This window comes from Salmo salar, chromosome 06 (genome assembly GCF_965601325.2).
Source record: "Salmo salar chromosome 06, fSalSal1, whole genome shotgun sequence".
Lineage (NCBI taxonomy): Eukaryota > Metazoa > Chordata > Actinopteri > Salmoniformes > Salmonidae > Salmo > Salmo salar.
In genome coordinates, this window is record NC_138296.1 from 98,742,501 (window position 1) to 98,757,534 (window position 15,034).

Below are 15,034 nucleotides of genomic sequence, written 5' to 3' on the forward strand. Positions count from 1 at the left end.
CAAAGTGATTCTTCAACGATCTCCCTGATCATATGTACATGGTAGGTACTGGACCCTGATGCTGAACTGGACCAGTGAGTCTTTATTCTCCCCTCATCTGAGACAATCATGACACAATTTTATTGGGTTCAGAGAATAGTGAGTTTTGTTGTTACCTGCCTCTACAGATAGAGGGCGCTATAGATCCATGCTCTGTGCTACCCTGTCATCTAATTTACATTAGCCTTTAGCATAGCATCCTGCTAACACTCCCACACAGATGACCTGTTCAGAGCTAGCCATTAGCCTAGCATCCTGCTAACACCAACCATACAGATTAAGTGTACAGCGTTAGCCTGACATGTTGGGAGGGGAGGACGGAAGGAGGACGGGAGGAAGAGGGAGGAAGCTAGTAATAAAATAGGGGTAGGAGATGAGAACATTGAAGCGCTGATCCGGGGAGAGAGGGGAGGAATGTTCCACGTGGCGCAGCCTCTACCTCATCCGCTGCCGCCTCAAAGCCGTCCTGAAACACAGGTCAGACAGCAGTCAGGGGATAGCTGGGTGTGTGTGTGTGTGTGTGTGTGTGTGTGTATGTGTGTGTGTAGTTATTCATTCTATTCACCTTTATTGATCAGGTAAGTTGGCTGAGAAGTTCAACCTCGCCCTGAGGAGGAGGAGAGGAGGAAGAGAGGAGAGGAAGAGAGGAGAGGAAGAGAGGGGGAAAGTGAGCCATGGTTAGGGCTGTTACGGTGACAGTATTACCGCCACACCGGCGGGCTGTCAAATTCCACGAGACCGTTTAGTCACGGTAGTTAGTCTTCTCCAAGCTCTGATGTTGCTGATGGTCGTTAGTAACCTACCAAACTAGCTAAATGCCTGGTACTCAGCGCTCTATCGTCCCTCTAATCACTCTGACATCAATACAAATGTAATGGAAAATCTAATCAAACACTTCATGAGAGTCCATGACCTCATGTTGCACAACATTTCTATAGGCTATTGTGTGAGAAAACAGAGTGATGGCCTCTATTAAAAAGAGGAGGATCCCATCAGCTTTCTATAGGCTAGGCCTACTATATTTATTTCTCAACTTTCCTAATATGAAGCACATTGTTTATCTTTACAACAGGAGTAAAGTCGACCTGGCTGGCATGAAAATGAACCATGGGAAGCATCCTCCATTTGCTATTTAAGTGCATAGAAGACATGTATTTTTCCGTTTTCCAGACAGGTGCATCATAATGGTCCATTCTAAATCAAAACTAATGTCACACATATATTATTTAGTATGTAAAGACAAGATTAAATCAAGAATATTCTAATGGGTGATATTAGCCTATCACTTGTAAAATATACTTTGTGTGTGTGTGTGTGTATGTATGTATGTGGACACCACTTCAAATGAGTGGTTTTGGCTTTCAGCCACACCTGTTGCTGACAGGTGTATAAAATCGAGCACACATCCATGCAATCTCCATAAACAAACATTGGCAGTAGAATGGCCTTACTGAAGAGCTCAGTGACTTTCAACGTGGCACCGTCATAGGATGCCACCTTTCCAACAAGTCAGTTTGTCAAATTTCAGCCTTGCTAGAGCTGCCCCAGTCAAGTGTAAGTGTTGTTATTGTGAAGTGGAAACGTCTAGGAGCAACAACGGCTCAGCCGCGAAGTGGTAGGCCACACGAATTCACAGAACGTGACCGCAGAGTGTTGAAGCGCGTAGCTACTCAAAATCTTCTGTCCTTGGTTACGTCCCTCACTACCGAGTTCCAAACTGCCTCTGGAAGCAACGTCAGCACAAGAACTGTTCATCAGGAGCTCCATGAAATGGGTTTCCATGGCTGAGCAGCCGCACACAAGCCTAAGATCACCATGCGCAATACCAGGCGTCGGCTGGAGGGGTGTAAAGCTAACCGCCATTGGACTCTAGAGCAGTGGAAACGCGTTCTCTGGAGTGATGAATCACGCTTCACCACCTGGCAGTCCAATGGACGAATCTGGGTTTGGCGGATGCCAGGAGAACGCTACCTGACCCAATGGAGAGTGCCAACTGTAAAGTTTGGTGGAGGAGGAATAATGGTCTGGGGCTGTTTTTCATGGTTCGGGCCCCTTAGTTCCAGTGAAGGGAAATCTTAACGCTGTGACAGACGATTCTGTGCTTCCAACTTCGTGGCAGGCCCTTTCCTGTTTCAGCATGACAATGCCCCCGTGCACAAAGCGAGGTCCAACAGAAATAGTTTGTTGAAATCGGTGTGGAAGAACTTGACTGGCTTGCACAGAGCCCTGACTTCAACCCCACTGAACACCTTTGGGAAGAATTGGAATGCCAACTGCGAGCCAGACCTAATCACCCAACATCAGTGCCCATTTTAGTTTACATTTTAGTCATTTAGTAGAAGCTCTTATCCAGAAGGTGAGAAGAAGAGGGTTAAGTGCCTTACTCGACCTCACTAATGCTCTTGTGGCTGAATGAAAGCAAGTCCCTGCAGCAATGTTCCAACATCTAGTGGAAAGCCCTTCCCAGAAGAGTGGAGGCTGTTATAGCAGCAATGTTCCAACATCTAGTGGAAAGCCTTCCCAGAAGAGTGGAGGCTGTTATAGCAGCAATGTTCCAACATCTAGTGGAAAGCCTTCCCAGAAGAGTGGAGGCTGTTATAGCAGCAATGTTCCAACATCTAGTGGAAAGCCTTCCCAGAAGAGTGGAGGCTGTTATAGCAGCAAAGGGGGGACCAACTCCATATTAATGACTTCCCAGAAGAGTGGAGGCTGTTATAGCAGCAAAGGGGGGACCAACTCCATATTAATGACTTCCCTGAAGAGTGGAGGCTGTTATAGCAGCAAAGGGGGGGGACCAACTCCATATTAATGCCTTCCCAGAAGAGTGGAGGCTGTTATAGCAGCAAAGGGGGGACTAACTCCATATTAATGACTTCCCAGAAGAGTGGAGGCTGTTATAGCAGCAAAGGGGGGGGACCAACTCCATATTAATGACTTCCTAGAAGAGTGGAGGCTGTTATAGCAGCAAAGGGGGGGACCAACTCCATATTAATGCCTTCCCAGAAGAGTGGAGGCTGTTATAGCAGCAAAGGGGGGGACCAACTCCATATTAATGACTTCCCTGAAGAGTGGAGGCTGTTATAGCAGCAAAGGGGGGACCAACTCCATATTAATGACTTCCCTGAAGAGTGGAGGCTGTTATAGCAGCAAAGGGGGGGACCAACTCCATATTAATGCCTTCCCAGAAGAGTGGAGGCTGTTATAGCAGCAAAGGGGGGACCAACTCCATATTAATGCCTTCCCAGAAGAGTGGAGGCTGTTATAGCAGCAAAGGGGGGGACCAACTCCATATTAATGCCTTCCCAGAATAGTGGAGGCTGTTATAGCAGCAAAGGGGGGGACCAACTCCATATTAATGCCCATGATGTTGGGATGAGATGTTCGACCAGCAAGTGTCCACATACTTTTGGTCATGTAGTGTATATTATCACTTGTGAATGATGCCCAGCTTGTGTGCAGTAAGGCAAGAAACAGCTCATGCCATTTTTTTCCCCCTCCAACTTTTTCAAATCGTAGTCGCACATGTATGTATTGATACGCATGTAGCCTGGCCTATCATCACAACTAAAGTGTCCAAATAACATCATACAATTATAACCAGTGTAGACCCTACCTGGCATATTTAGGCAGCGCGTGAGTTTGGGGAAGATCAGTTTCACCATAAAAATGACCCTTTTTATAATAAAGCATTACATCCATGATCGCATTTGCGTTCACTTTTAAGAATGGTGTTTTTCCCGCTTATTTATTAATTGCATTTTGGTATATTCGCGCTTATTTGCCTACTGCGCATTGCTGCGCTTATAATGTGAAGAAATAGCCTAATAGTTTATCAACATTTTAATCTGTTAACGTCAGGCTCATTGATAAAAGTTGTTTTGATGCCAGTGGTTGTATTATTATGGGATGTATCGCATCCCACAACTGTCCCGGGACTGTTTGGAATATATATCGCACAGAACAGGTCAACTGCTGTACTAAGGGGGGGGGATTTATACAGGCTAGTGCTTTTGCTGTTTTGTTTCTCATCTTGTTGGCTGATGAAAATTAAATGTGGACAGTTCTTCTAGCATCTTCAATATGCTCCTTGGAATTTGTCCCCGATGTGTCTGTTTTCACTAGTAGCCTACTTCGGAGCTGGGGTACCTGTGAGAATAACCCGATCACGTGACGGCCATTGGCTAATAAGAATTGAGATATCTGAGAGAGCCATGTGAGTGAGAGGTGCTTCGGAGCAAGGCGATTGGCAACCGGGAGAACGGAATTATTATATTCAGCCCAAGGGCACAACGGCCTCTGGCCGCAAAATACTTTTTTTGGGGGGGGGGGGGGGGGGGGGAATTACGGCTACACATAGGGGATGCAGCCGAGAAATTTGAGGCATTATCAAGTGCTTGTTAAATTGCGAATGAGAGACTGATGAAGTGTGTACAGCCTGCGCTAAAAACTAAGCAGAGCTCATGCCTTTCAAGCAACTTCTTTCAAATCCTCATTAGAGCCTCATCATGCAGCCTTACAATGTATTACAAATCTAAACATATAGCACAACGTCTGTTAAACAACTAAAGTTACATTAACTCCACCTTAAGCATATAGGAGGACCAGTTTCTTTAACCGCTTATTCAGCTTTGTTCAATTGTGTTCTTCATACTATAAAATAATATGAAATAATTCCACGGAATTACAAGCAAATCTTGTTTTCTAAATTAACTAGTCGCCCACAGCCATATGGCACAGCCACATCAGGACCTAACATAAGGACAACTCAGAGTATGCTATTCTGTTCTTCTGAAATAGACTACATTTTCTTCATATCATGTTTCTTTAGACCTGTCTAATAATAAATCATGGATTTATTGTGAAGGTGTAGGTTATATTACATGGATTTATTGTGAAGGTGTAGACTATATTACATGGATTTATTGTGATGGTGTAGACTATATTACATGGATTTATTGTGATGGTGTAGACTATATTACATGGATTTATTGTGATGGTGTAGGTAGACTATATTACATGGATTTATTGTGAAGGTGTAGACTATATTACATGGATTTATTGTGATGGTGTAGGATATATTACATGGATTTATTGTGATGGTGTAGACTATATTACATGGATTTATTGTGATGGTGTAGACTATATTACATGGATTTATTGTGATGGTGTAGGATATATTACATGGATTTATTGTGATGGTGTAGACTATATTACATGGATTTATTGTGATGGTGTAGGTAGACTATATTACATGGATTTATTGTGATGGTGTAGGTAGACTATATTACATGGATTTATTGTGATGGTGTAGGTAGACTATATTACATGGGTTTATTGTGACGGTGTAGGTAGACTATATTACATGGATTTATTGTGATGGTGTAGGTAGACTATATTACATGGATTTATTGTGAAGGTGTAGACTATATTACATGGATTTATTGTGATGGTGTAGGATATATTACATGGATTTATTGTGGTGGTGTAGACTATATTACATGGATTTATTGTGATGGTGTAGGTAGACTATATTACATGGATTTATTGTGGTGGTGTAGACTATATTACATGGATTTATTGTGATGGTGTAGGTAGACTATATTACATGGATTTATTGTGATGGTGTAGGTAGACTATAGTACATGGATTTATTGTGATGGTGTAGACTATAGTACATGGATTTATTGTGATGGTGTAGGTAGACTATATTACATGGATTTATTGTGATGGTGTAGGTAGACTATATTACATGGATTTATTGTGATGGTGTAGACTATATTACATGGATTTATTGTGATGGTGTAGACTATATTACATGGATTTATTGTGATGGTGTAGGTAGACTATATTACATGGATTTATTGTGATGGTGTAGGTAGACTATATTACATGGATTTATTGTGATGGTGTAGACTATATTACATGGTTTTATTGTGATGGTGTAGACTATATTACATGGATTTATTGTGGTGGTGTAGACTATATTACATGGATTTATTGTGATGGTGTAGGTAGACTATAGTACATGGATTTATTGTGATGGTGTAGACTATATTACATGGATTTATTGTGATGGTGTAGGTAGACTATATTACATGGATTTATTGTGATGGTGTAGACTATATTACATGGATTTATTGTGATGGTGTAGGTAGACTATATTACATGGATTTATTGTGATGGTGTAGGTAGACTATATTACATGGATTTATTGTGATGGTGTAGGTAGACTATATTACATGGATTTATTGTGATGGTGTAGGTAGACTATATTACATGGGTTTATTGTGACGGTGTAGGTAGACTATATTACATGGATTTATTGTGATGGTGTAGGTAGACTATATTACATGGATTTATTCGACTTTTTAAAATGTAGATGTTCCACAGGTCTGCATCAGTGGCCTGTAGGCTGTGTGGAAGCCAGGAGATGCTAAATGTGTTTATGTTAATGAACGGTCAATTACCGTGAAGACCTGCAGTTACATGCTTGACGATCACCGGCTGACCTAAATGTCATGATCTCCACAGCCCCTAGCCATGGTCAGATGGCTGTAATGGTTTGGGGTGGGAGTTCAGCCATAGTTCAGCCATAGTTCAGCCATAGTTCAGCCATAGTTCAGCCATAGTTCAGCCATAGTTCAGCCATAGTTCAGCCATAGTTCAGCCATAGTTTAGCAATAGTTCAGCCATAGTTCAGCCATAGTTCAGCCATAGTTTAGCAATAGTTCAGCCATAGTTCAGCCATAGTTCAGCCATAGTTCAGCCATAGTTCAGCCATAGTTCAGCCATAGTTCAGCCATAGTTCAGCCATAGTTTAGCAATAGTTCAGCCATAGTTTAGCCATAGTTCAGCCATAGTTTAGCCATAGTTCAGCCATAGTTCAGCCATAGTTTAGCCATAGCCCCAGGGTTAAGACATCGTCGATGCCCTGGGATGTCTGGTGACCACGGGAATTCTCAGCTGAAGGACATTACCTGGTGCTGTTGCCTCCCTGTACCTAGCTGGTAACCTAGTAAGCGTCATACACTTAAAGGGGAAGTTCAGTATTTTACAACTTGATGTTAGATGGTTCCTCAATACTGAACTTGCCCTTTAACAAACAATTGCTATTAAAGTTAATAAATTCTGATTTAATTCTACTTCTATTGATTTAGAAGATTAATATTAGTTGTGTGATGGAACAGGACAGACTGCAATCACAGGTACACTGCCCTCTACTGGCCCTCCAATGCCACTACCACCAGCATCAAGTCTGTGTGTGTTTATATAGTCTGTATGCGTCTGTGTCCTACCTCAGTAGTGTCCTACCTCAGTGTGTGTGTGTGTGTGTGTGTGTTTTATCCAGTGTGTGTGTGTGTGTGTGTGTGTTTTTTCCAGTGTGTGTGTCCTACCTCAGTAGTGTCCAGTATATCCATGTGTCTATCCAGTGTGTGTGTGTGTGTGTGTGTGTGTGTGTGTGTGTGTGTGTGTGTGTGTGTGTGTGTGTGTGTGTGTGTGTTTCGTCCAGTGTGTGTGTGTGTTTTATCTAGTGTGTGTGTGTGTGTGTGTGTGTGTGTGTGTGTGTGTGTGTGTGTGTTGTATCCAGTGTGTGTGTGTGTGTTTTATCTAGTGTGTGTGTGTGTGTGTGTGTGTGTGTGTGCGTGTTTTATCCAGTGTGTGTGTGTGTGTGTGTGTGTGTGTGTGTGTGTGTGTTTTATCCTGTGTGTGTGTCCTACCTCAGTAGTGTCCAGTATATCCATGTGTCTATCCAGTGTGTGTGTGTGTGTGTGTGTGTGTGTTTCGTCCAGTGTGTGTGTGTGTTTTATCTAGTGTGTGTGTGTGTGTGTGTGTGTGTGTGTGTGTGTGTGTTCTATCCAGTGTGTGTGTGTGTTTTATCTAGTGTGTGTGTGTGTGTGTTTTATCTAGTGTGTGTGTGTGTGTGTGTGTTCTATCCAGTGTGTGTGTGTGTGTGTGTGTGTGTGTGTGTGTGTGTGTGTGTGTGTTCTATCCAGTGTGTGTGTGTGTGTGTGTTTTATCTAGTGTGTGTGTGTTTTATCTAGTGTGTGTGTGTGTTTTTTATCTAGTGTGTGTGTGTGTGTTTTTTATCTAGTGTGTGTGTGTGTTCTATCCAGTGTGTGTGTGTGTGTGTGTTCTATCCAGTGTGTGTGTGTCCAACATCTACACACACACACACACACACACACACACACACACACACACACACACACACACACACACACACACACACACACACGATGAGGGAGAGGTAGGTGTAGGTGGAGAGTAAATATCACATTAACATGAGTATTCAGACCCTTCACTCAGTACTTTGTTGAAGCACCTTTGGCAGTGATTACAGAATTGAGTCTTCTTGGGTATGATGCTACAAGCTTAGCACACCTGTATTTGGGGAGTTTCTCCCATTCTTCTCTGCAGATCCTCTCAAGCTCTGTCAGGTTGGATGGGGAGCGTTGCTGTACAGCTGTTTTCAGGTCTCTCCAGAGATGTTCGATCGGGTTCAAGTCTGGGCTCTAGCTGGGCCACTCAAGGACATTCAGAGACTTGTCCCGAAGCCACTCCTGCGTTGTTCTTGGCTGTGTGCTTAGGGTCGTTGTCCTGTTGGAAGGTGAACCTTCACCCCAGTCTGAGGTCCTGAGTGCTCTGGAGCAAGTTTTCATCAAGGATCTCTCTGTACTTTGCTCCATTCATCTTTCCCTCGATCCTGACTAGTCTCCCAGTCCCTGCTGCTGAAAAACATCCCCACAGCATGACGCTGCCACCACCATGCTTCACCGTAGGGATGGTGCCAGGTTTCCTCCAGACGTGACGCTTGGCACTCAGGCCAAAGAGTTCAATCTTGGTTTCATCAGACCAGAAAATCTTGTTTCTCATGGTCAGAGTCCTTTAGGTGCCTTTTTACCATAAAGGCCTGATTGGTGGAGTGCTGCAGAGATGGTTGTCCTTCTGGAAGGTTCTCCCATCTCCAGAGGAACTCTGGAGCTCTGTCAGAGTAACCATCGGTTCTTGGTCACCTCCCTGACCAAGGCCCTTCTCCCCCGATTGCTCAGTTTGGCCGGGCGGCCAGCTCTAGGAAGAGTCTTGGTGGTTCCAAACTTCTTCCATTTAAGAATGAAACAACTAAATCATATGACATAATTAAATCAATGTCTACTGGCAACAGGGGCGGGGCCTTCGCCAGGGTTGCAATCTGAGCCCTGCACTCTTCAATATTTACATCAACAAATTGGCCACTATTCTAGAAAAATCCTCAGCCCCTGGTGTTAATCTCCACAATTCAGAAGTTAAATGCCTACTCTTTGCAGATGACCTATGCCTGCTGTCACCCACAGTACCTGGCCTACAGCAGAGTCTGGACCTGCTAGAGCAGTACTGCCAGACATGGGCCCTGGCATTAAACCCCCACAGTACATGGCCTACAGCAGAGCCTGGACCTGCTAGAGCAGTACTGCCAGACCTGGGCCCTGGCAGTAAACCCCCACAGTACATGGCCTACAGCAGAGCCTGGACCTGCTAGAGCAGTACTGCCAGACCTGGGCCCTGGCAGTAAACCCCCACAGCACATGGCCTACAGCAGAGCCTGGACCTGCTAGAGCAGTACTGCCAGACCTGGGCCCTGAGAGTAAACCCCAAAAATACTAAAATAATGATTTTCCAGAGAAGATCCAGATCTCAGGGAATTAGACCAAAGTTCTCAATTGGTACAAAATATATAGAGTACTGTACACACTACAATTACTGAGGTTTAAAAATAAGCTCAACTGGACACCTTAATGAGGCAGTGAATGAACTGAGAGAGAAAGCACGCAGGGCATTCTACGCCATTAAAAAGCAAATTCAAATTGAAATACCTATTAAAATTTGGCTAAAACTAATTGAATATGTCATTGAACCAATTGCACTTTATGGCAGCGAGGTGTGGGGTCCACTTACAAAACAAGATTTCATCAAATGGGACAAACATCCCATTGAAACCCTGCATGCAGAGTTCTGTAAGATTCTCCTACGTGTCCAGAGGAAAACTACAAACAATGCATGCAGGGCAGAATTCGGCCAATATCCACTAATAATAAAAACTCAAAAAAGAGCTATTAAGTTTTGGAAACATCTAAAATACAATGACCCCCTCTCATATCATTACCAAGCCCTGCAATGCCAAGAGCTGAGCAAAAAAAAGACTCCCCTCATCCAGCTGGTCCTGGGGCTGAGTTCACAAACCTGTTCTACTAACACACTGAAGCCTCAGGACCCTCATCCAGCTGGTCCTGGGGCTGAGTTCACAAACCTGTTCTACTAACACACTGAAGCCTCAGGACCCTCATCCAGCTGGTCCTGGGGCTGAGTTCACAAACCTGTTCTACTAACACACTGAAGCCTCAGGACCCTCATCCAGCTGGTCCTGGGGCTGAGTTCACTAACCTGTTCTACTAACACACTGAAACCTCAGGACCCTCATCCAGCTGGTCCTGGGGCTGAGTTCACTAACCTGTTCTACTAACACACTGAAACCTCAGGACCCTCATCCAGCTGGTCCTGGGGCTGAGTTCACTAACCTGTTCTACTAACACACTGAAGCCTCAGGACCCTCATCCAGCTGGTCCTGGGGCTGAGTTCACAAACCTGTTCTACTAACACACTGAAACCTCAGGACCCTCATCCAGCTGGTCCTGGGGCTGAGTTCACAAACCTGTTCTACTAACACACTGAAACCTCAGGACCCTCATCCAGCTGGTCCTGGGGCTGAGTTCACAAACCTGTTCTACTAACACACTGAAACCTCAGGACCCTCATCCAGCTGGTCCTGGGGCTGAGTTCACTAACCTGTTCTACTAACACACTGAAGCCTCAGGACCCTCATCCAGCTGGTCCTGGGGCTGAGTTCACTAACCTGTTCTACTAACACACTGAAGCCTCAGGACCAGAACATCCAATCAATCAGAATAAACCAAATTACAACACAGTCAAAACAAAACTACATTGCTTATTGAGAAACACAAACACAAAGCAAAATGCAGTGCTATCTGGCCCTAAATCGCCAGTACACCGTAGCAAACTATTTGACCATGGTTACTGATCAAAACCTTAGAAAAACCTTGACAAAGTACAGGCTCAGTGAGCACAGCCTTGCCATTGAGAAGGGTAGACACAGGAAAACCTGGCTCCCTGTAGAGGAAAGGCTGTGCAGCCACTGCACCACAGCAGAACCTGAGACGGAGCTACATTTCCTGACAAAATGTCAAAAATATAAACAATTAGAGAGTGTCATTTCTCCAAATATAAACCCTTATTCAAGGTTTCAAAGACCTCTCTGATGAGGATAGGCTACCCGTCCTGTTGGGGGAGGACACAGAGAGCTGTGGGTTGGCAGCGCACTACATTGCTGCCTGCCGTAAGTTGAGGGACAGTGTCTGACAGACCAATCAACCTGCACATGTCCTCTACTGTATGATTATTGTTATTATTGAATGTATGGTTATTCTGACCCTTGGTTATTGTTGTTACTGTTGTCCCGTTGACAATTTTGATTCTCATTTTTATTGTAAATATCCAAAATAAGCTTTGGCAATATGTACATTGTTACGTCATGCCAATAAAGCGAATTGAATTGAATGATAGAGGCCACTGTGTTCTTGGGGACCTTCAATGCTGTAAACATTTATTGGTACCCTTTCCCCAGATCTGTGCCTCGACACAATCCTGTCTCGGAGCTCTACGGACAATTCCTTGGCTTGGTTTTTGCTCTGACATGCACTGTCAACTGTGGGACTTTATATAGACAGGTGTGAGCCTTTCCAAATCATGTCCAATCAATTGAATTTACCACAGGTAGACTCCAATCAAGTTGTAGAAACATCTCAAGGATGATCAATGGAAACAGGATGCACCTGAGCTCAATGTTGAGCCTCATAGCAAAGGGTCTGAATACTTATGTAAATAAGGTATTTCTGTTTAGATTTTTTTTTATAAATGAGCAAATATTTCAAAAAAATATGTTTGCACTTCGTCATTATGGGGTATTTTGTGTACAGTGCATTCGGAAAGTACTCAGACCCCTTGACTTTTTCCACATTTTGTTACGTTACAGCCTTATTCTAAAATATATTAAATTGGAAATGTTCCTCATCAATCTACACACAATACCCCATAATGACAAGGCAAAAACAGGTTTTTAGAAATGTTTGCAATCTGGGGAAGGGTACCAAAACATTTCTGCAGCACTGAAGTTCCTCAAGAACACAGTGGCCTCCATCATTCTTAAAAACCAAGACTCTTCCTAGATATAGCTGCTCGGCCAAACTGAGCAATCGGGGGAGAAGGGTCTTATCCATTTTAAAATAAGGTTGTAATGTAACAAAATGTGAAAAATGTCAAGGGGTCTGAAAACTTTCTGAATGCACTGCATCTATTCTATAACTCCAGTATCCCTGTCCCCTGTCCCCTATACATATCTACCTCCATCACTCCAGTATCCCTGTCCCCTTCCCCCTATACATATCTACCTCCATCACACCAGTATCCCTGTCTCCTATACATATCTACCTCCATCACTCCAGTATCCCTGTCTCCTTCCCTCTATACATATCTACCTCCATCACTCCAGTATCCCTGTCTCCTTCCCCCTATACATATCTACCTCCATCACTCCAGTATCCCTGTCCCCTATACATATCTACCTCCATCACTCCACTATCCCTGTCCCCTTCCCCTTATACATATCTACCTCCATCACTCCAGTATCCCTGTCTCCTATACATATCTACCTCCATCACTCCAGTATCCCTGTCCCCTTCCCCCTATACACATCTACCTCCATCACTCCAGTATCCCTGTCCCCTTCCCCCTATACATATCTACCTCCATCACTCCAGTATCCCTGTCTCCTTCCCCCTATACATATCTACCTCCATCACTCCAGTATCCCTGTCCCCTTCCCCCTATACATATCTACCTCCATCACTCCAGTATCCCTGTCCCCTATACATATCTACCTCCATCACTCCAGTATCCCTGTCTCCTTCCCCCTATACATATCTACCTCCATCACTCCAGTATCCCTGTCCCCTATACATATCTACCTCCATCACTCCAGTATCCCTGTCTCCTTCCCCCTATACATATCTACCTCCATCACTCCAGTATCCCTGTCCCCTTCCCCCTATACATATCTACCTCCATCACTCCAGTATCCCTGTCTCCTATACATATCTACCTCCATCACTCCAGTATCCCTGTCCCCTTCCCCCTATACATATATACCTCCATCACTCCAGTATCCCTGTCTCCTTCCCCCTATACATATCTACCTCCATCACTCCAGTATCCCTGTCCCCTTCCCCCTATACATATCTACCTCCATCACTCCAGTATCCCTGTCCCCTATACATCTCTACCTCCATCACTTCAGTATCCCTGTCCCCTAAACATATCTACCTCCATCACTCCAGTATCCCTGTCCCCTATACATATCTACCTCCATCACTCCAGTATCCCTGTCTCCTTCCCCCTATACATATCTACCTCCATCACTCCAGTATCCCTGTCCCCTATACATATCTACCTCCATCACTCCAGTATCCCTGTCCCCTTCCCCCTATACATATCTACCTCCATCACTCCAGTATCCCTGTCCCCTTCCCCCTATACATATCTACCTCCATCACTCCAGTATCCCTGTCCCCTATACATATCTACCTCCATAACTACAGTATCCCTGTCCCCTTCCCCCTATACATATCTAACTCCATCACTCCAGTATCCCTGTCCCCTTCCCCCTATACATATCTACCTCCATCACTCCAGTATCCCTGTCCCCTATACACATCTACCTCCATCACTCCAGTATCCCTCTCCCCTATACATATCTACCTCCATCACTCCAGTATCCCTGTACCCCTATACATATCTACCTCCATCACTCCAGTATCCCTGTCCCCTTCCCCCTATACATATCTACCTCCATCACTCCAGTATCCCTGTCTCCTTCCCTCTATACATATCTACCTCCATCACTCCAGTATCCCTGTCCCCTTCCCCCTATACATATCTACCTCCATCACTCCAGTATCCCTGTCTCCTATACATATCTACCTCCATCACTCCAGTATCCCTGTCTCCTTCCCCCTATACATATCTACCTCCATCACTCCAGTATCCCTGTCTCCTTCCCTCTATACATATCTACCTCCATCACCCCAGTATCCCTGTCCCCTTCCCCCTATACATATCTACCTCCATCACTCCAGTATCCCTGTCTCCTTCCCCCTATACATATCTACCTCCATCACTCCAGTATCCCTCTCCCCTATACATATCTACCTCCATCACTCCAGTATCCCTGTCCCCTTCCCCCTATACATATCTACCTCCATCACTCCAGTATCCCTGTCTCCTTCCCTCTATACATATCTACCTCCATCACTCCAGTATCCCTGTCCCCTATACATATCTACCTCCATCACTCCAGTATCCCTGTCCCCTTCCCACTATACATATCTACCTCCATCACTCCAGTATCCCTGTCCCCTATACACATCTACCTCCATCACTACAGTATCCCTGTCCCCTTCCCCCTATACATATCTACCTCCATCACTCCAGTATCCCTGTCCCCTATACATATCTACCTCCATCACTCCAGTATCCCTGTCCCCTATACACATCTACCTCCATCACTCCAGTATCCCTGTCCCCTTCCCCCTATACATATCTACCTCCATCACTCCAGTATCCCTGTCTCCTTCCCTCTATACATATCTACCTCCATCACTACAGTATCCCTGTCCCCTTCCCCCTATACATATCTACCTCCATCACTCCAGTATCCCTGTCCCCTATACACATCTACCTCCATCACTCTAGTATCCCTGTCTCCTTCCCCCTATACATATCTACCTCCATCACTCCAGTATCCCTGTCCCCTATACACATCTACCTCCATCACTCCAGTATCCCTGTCCCCTATACACATCTACCTCCATCACTACAGTATCCCTGT

The 15,034-nt window shown here is 44.5% G+C and overlaps 1 protein-coding gene across 1 annotated transcript in view; it reads right to left on the bottom strand.

Annotated features, from left to right (window-relative positions):
- LOC106608375 (kinesin-like protein KIF3B) overlaps positions 1-15,034 on the bottom strand; it is a 90,821-nt gene that overhangs the window by 2,068 nt on the left and 73,719 nt on the right. The window contains exons 9-10 of the mRNA XM_045721253.2: positions 605-646; positions 1-505 (exon numbers count right to left, since the gene is read on the bottom strand). The exon at positions 1-505 is cut by the window's left edge and continues 516 nt beyond it. The gene's annotated coding sequence lies outside the window, so the exon portion shown is untranslated. The remainder of the gene's footprint in view (positions 506-604; positions 647-15,034) is intronic.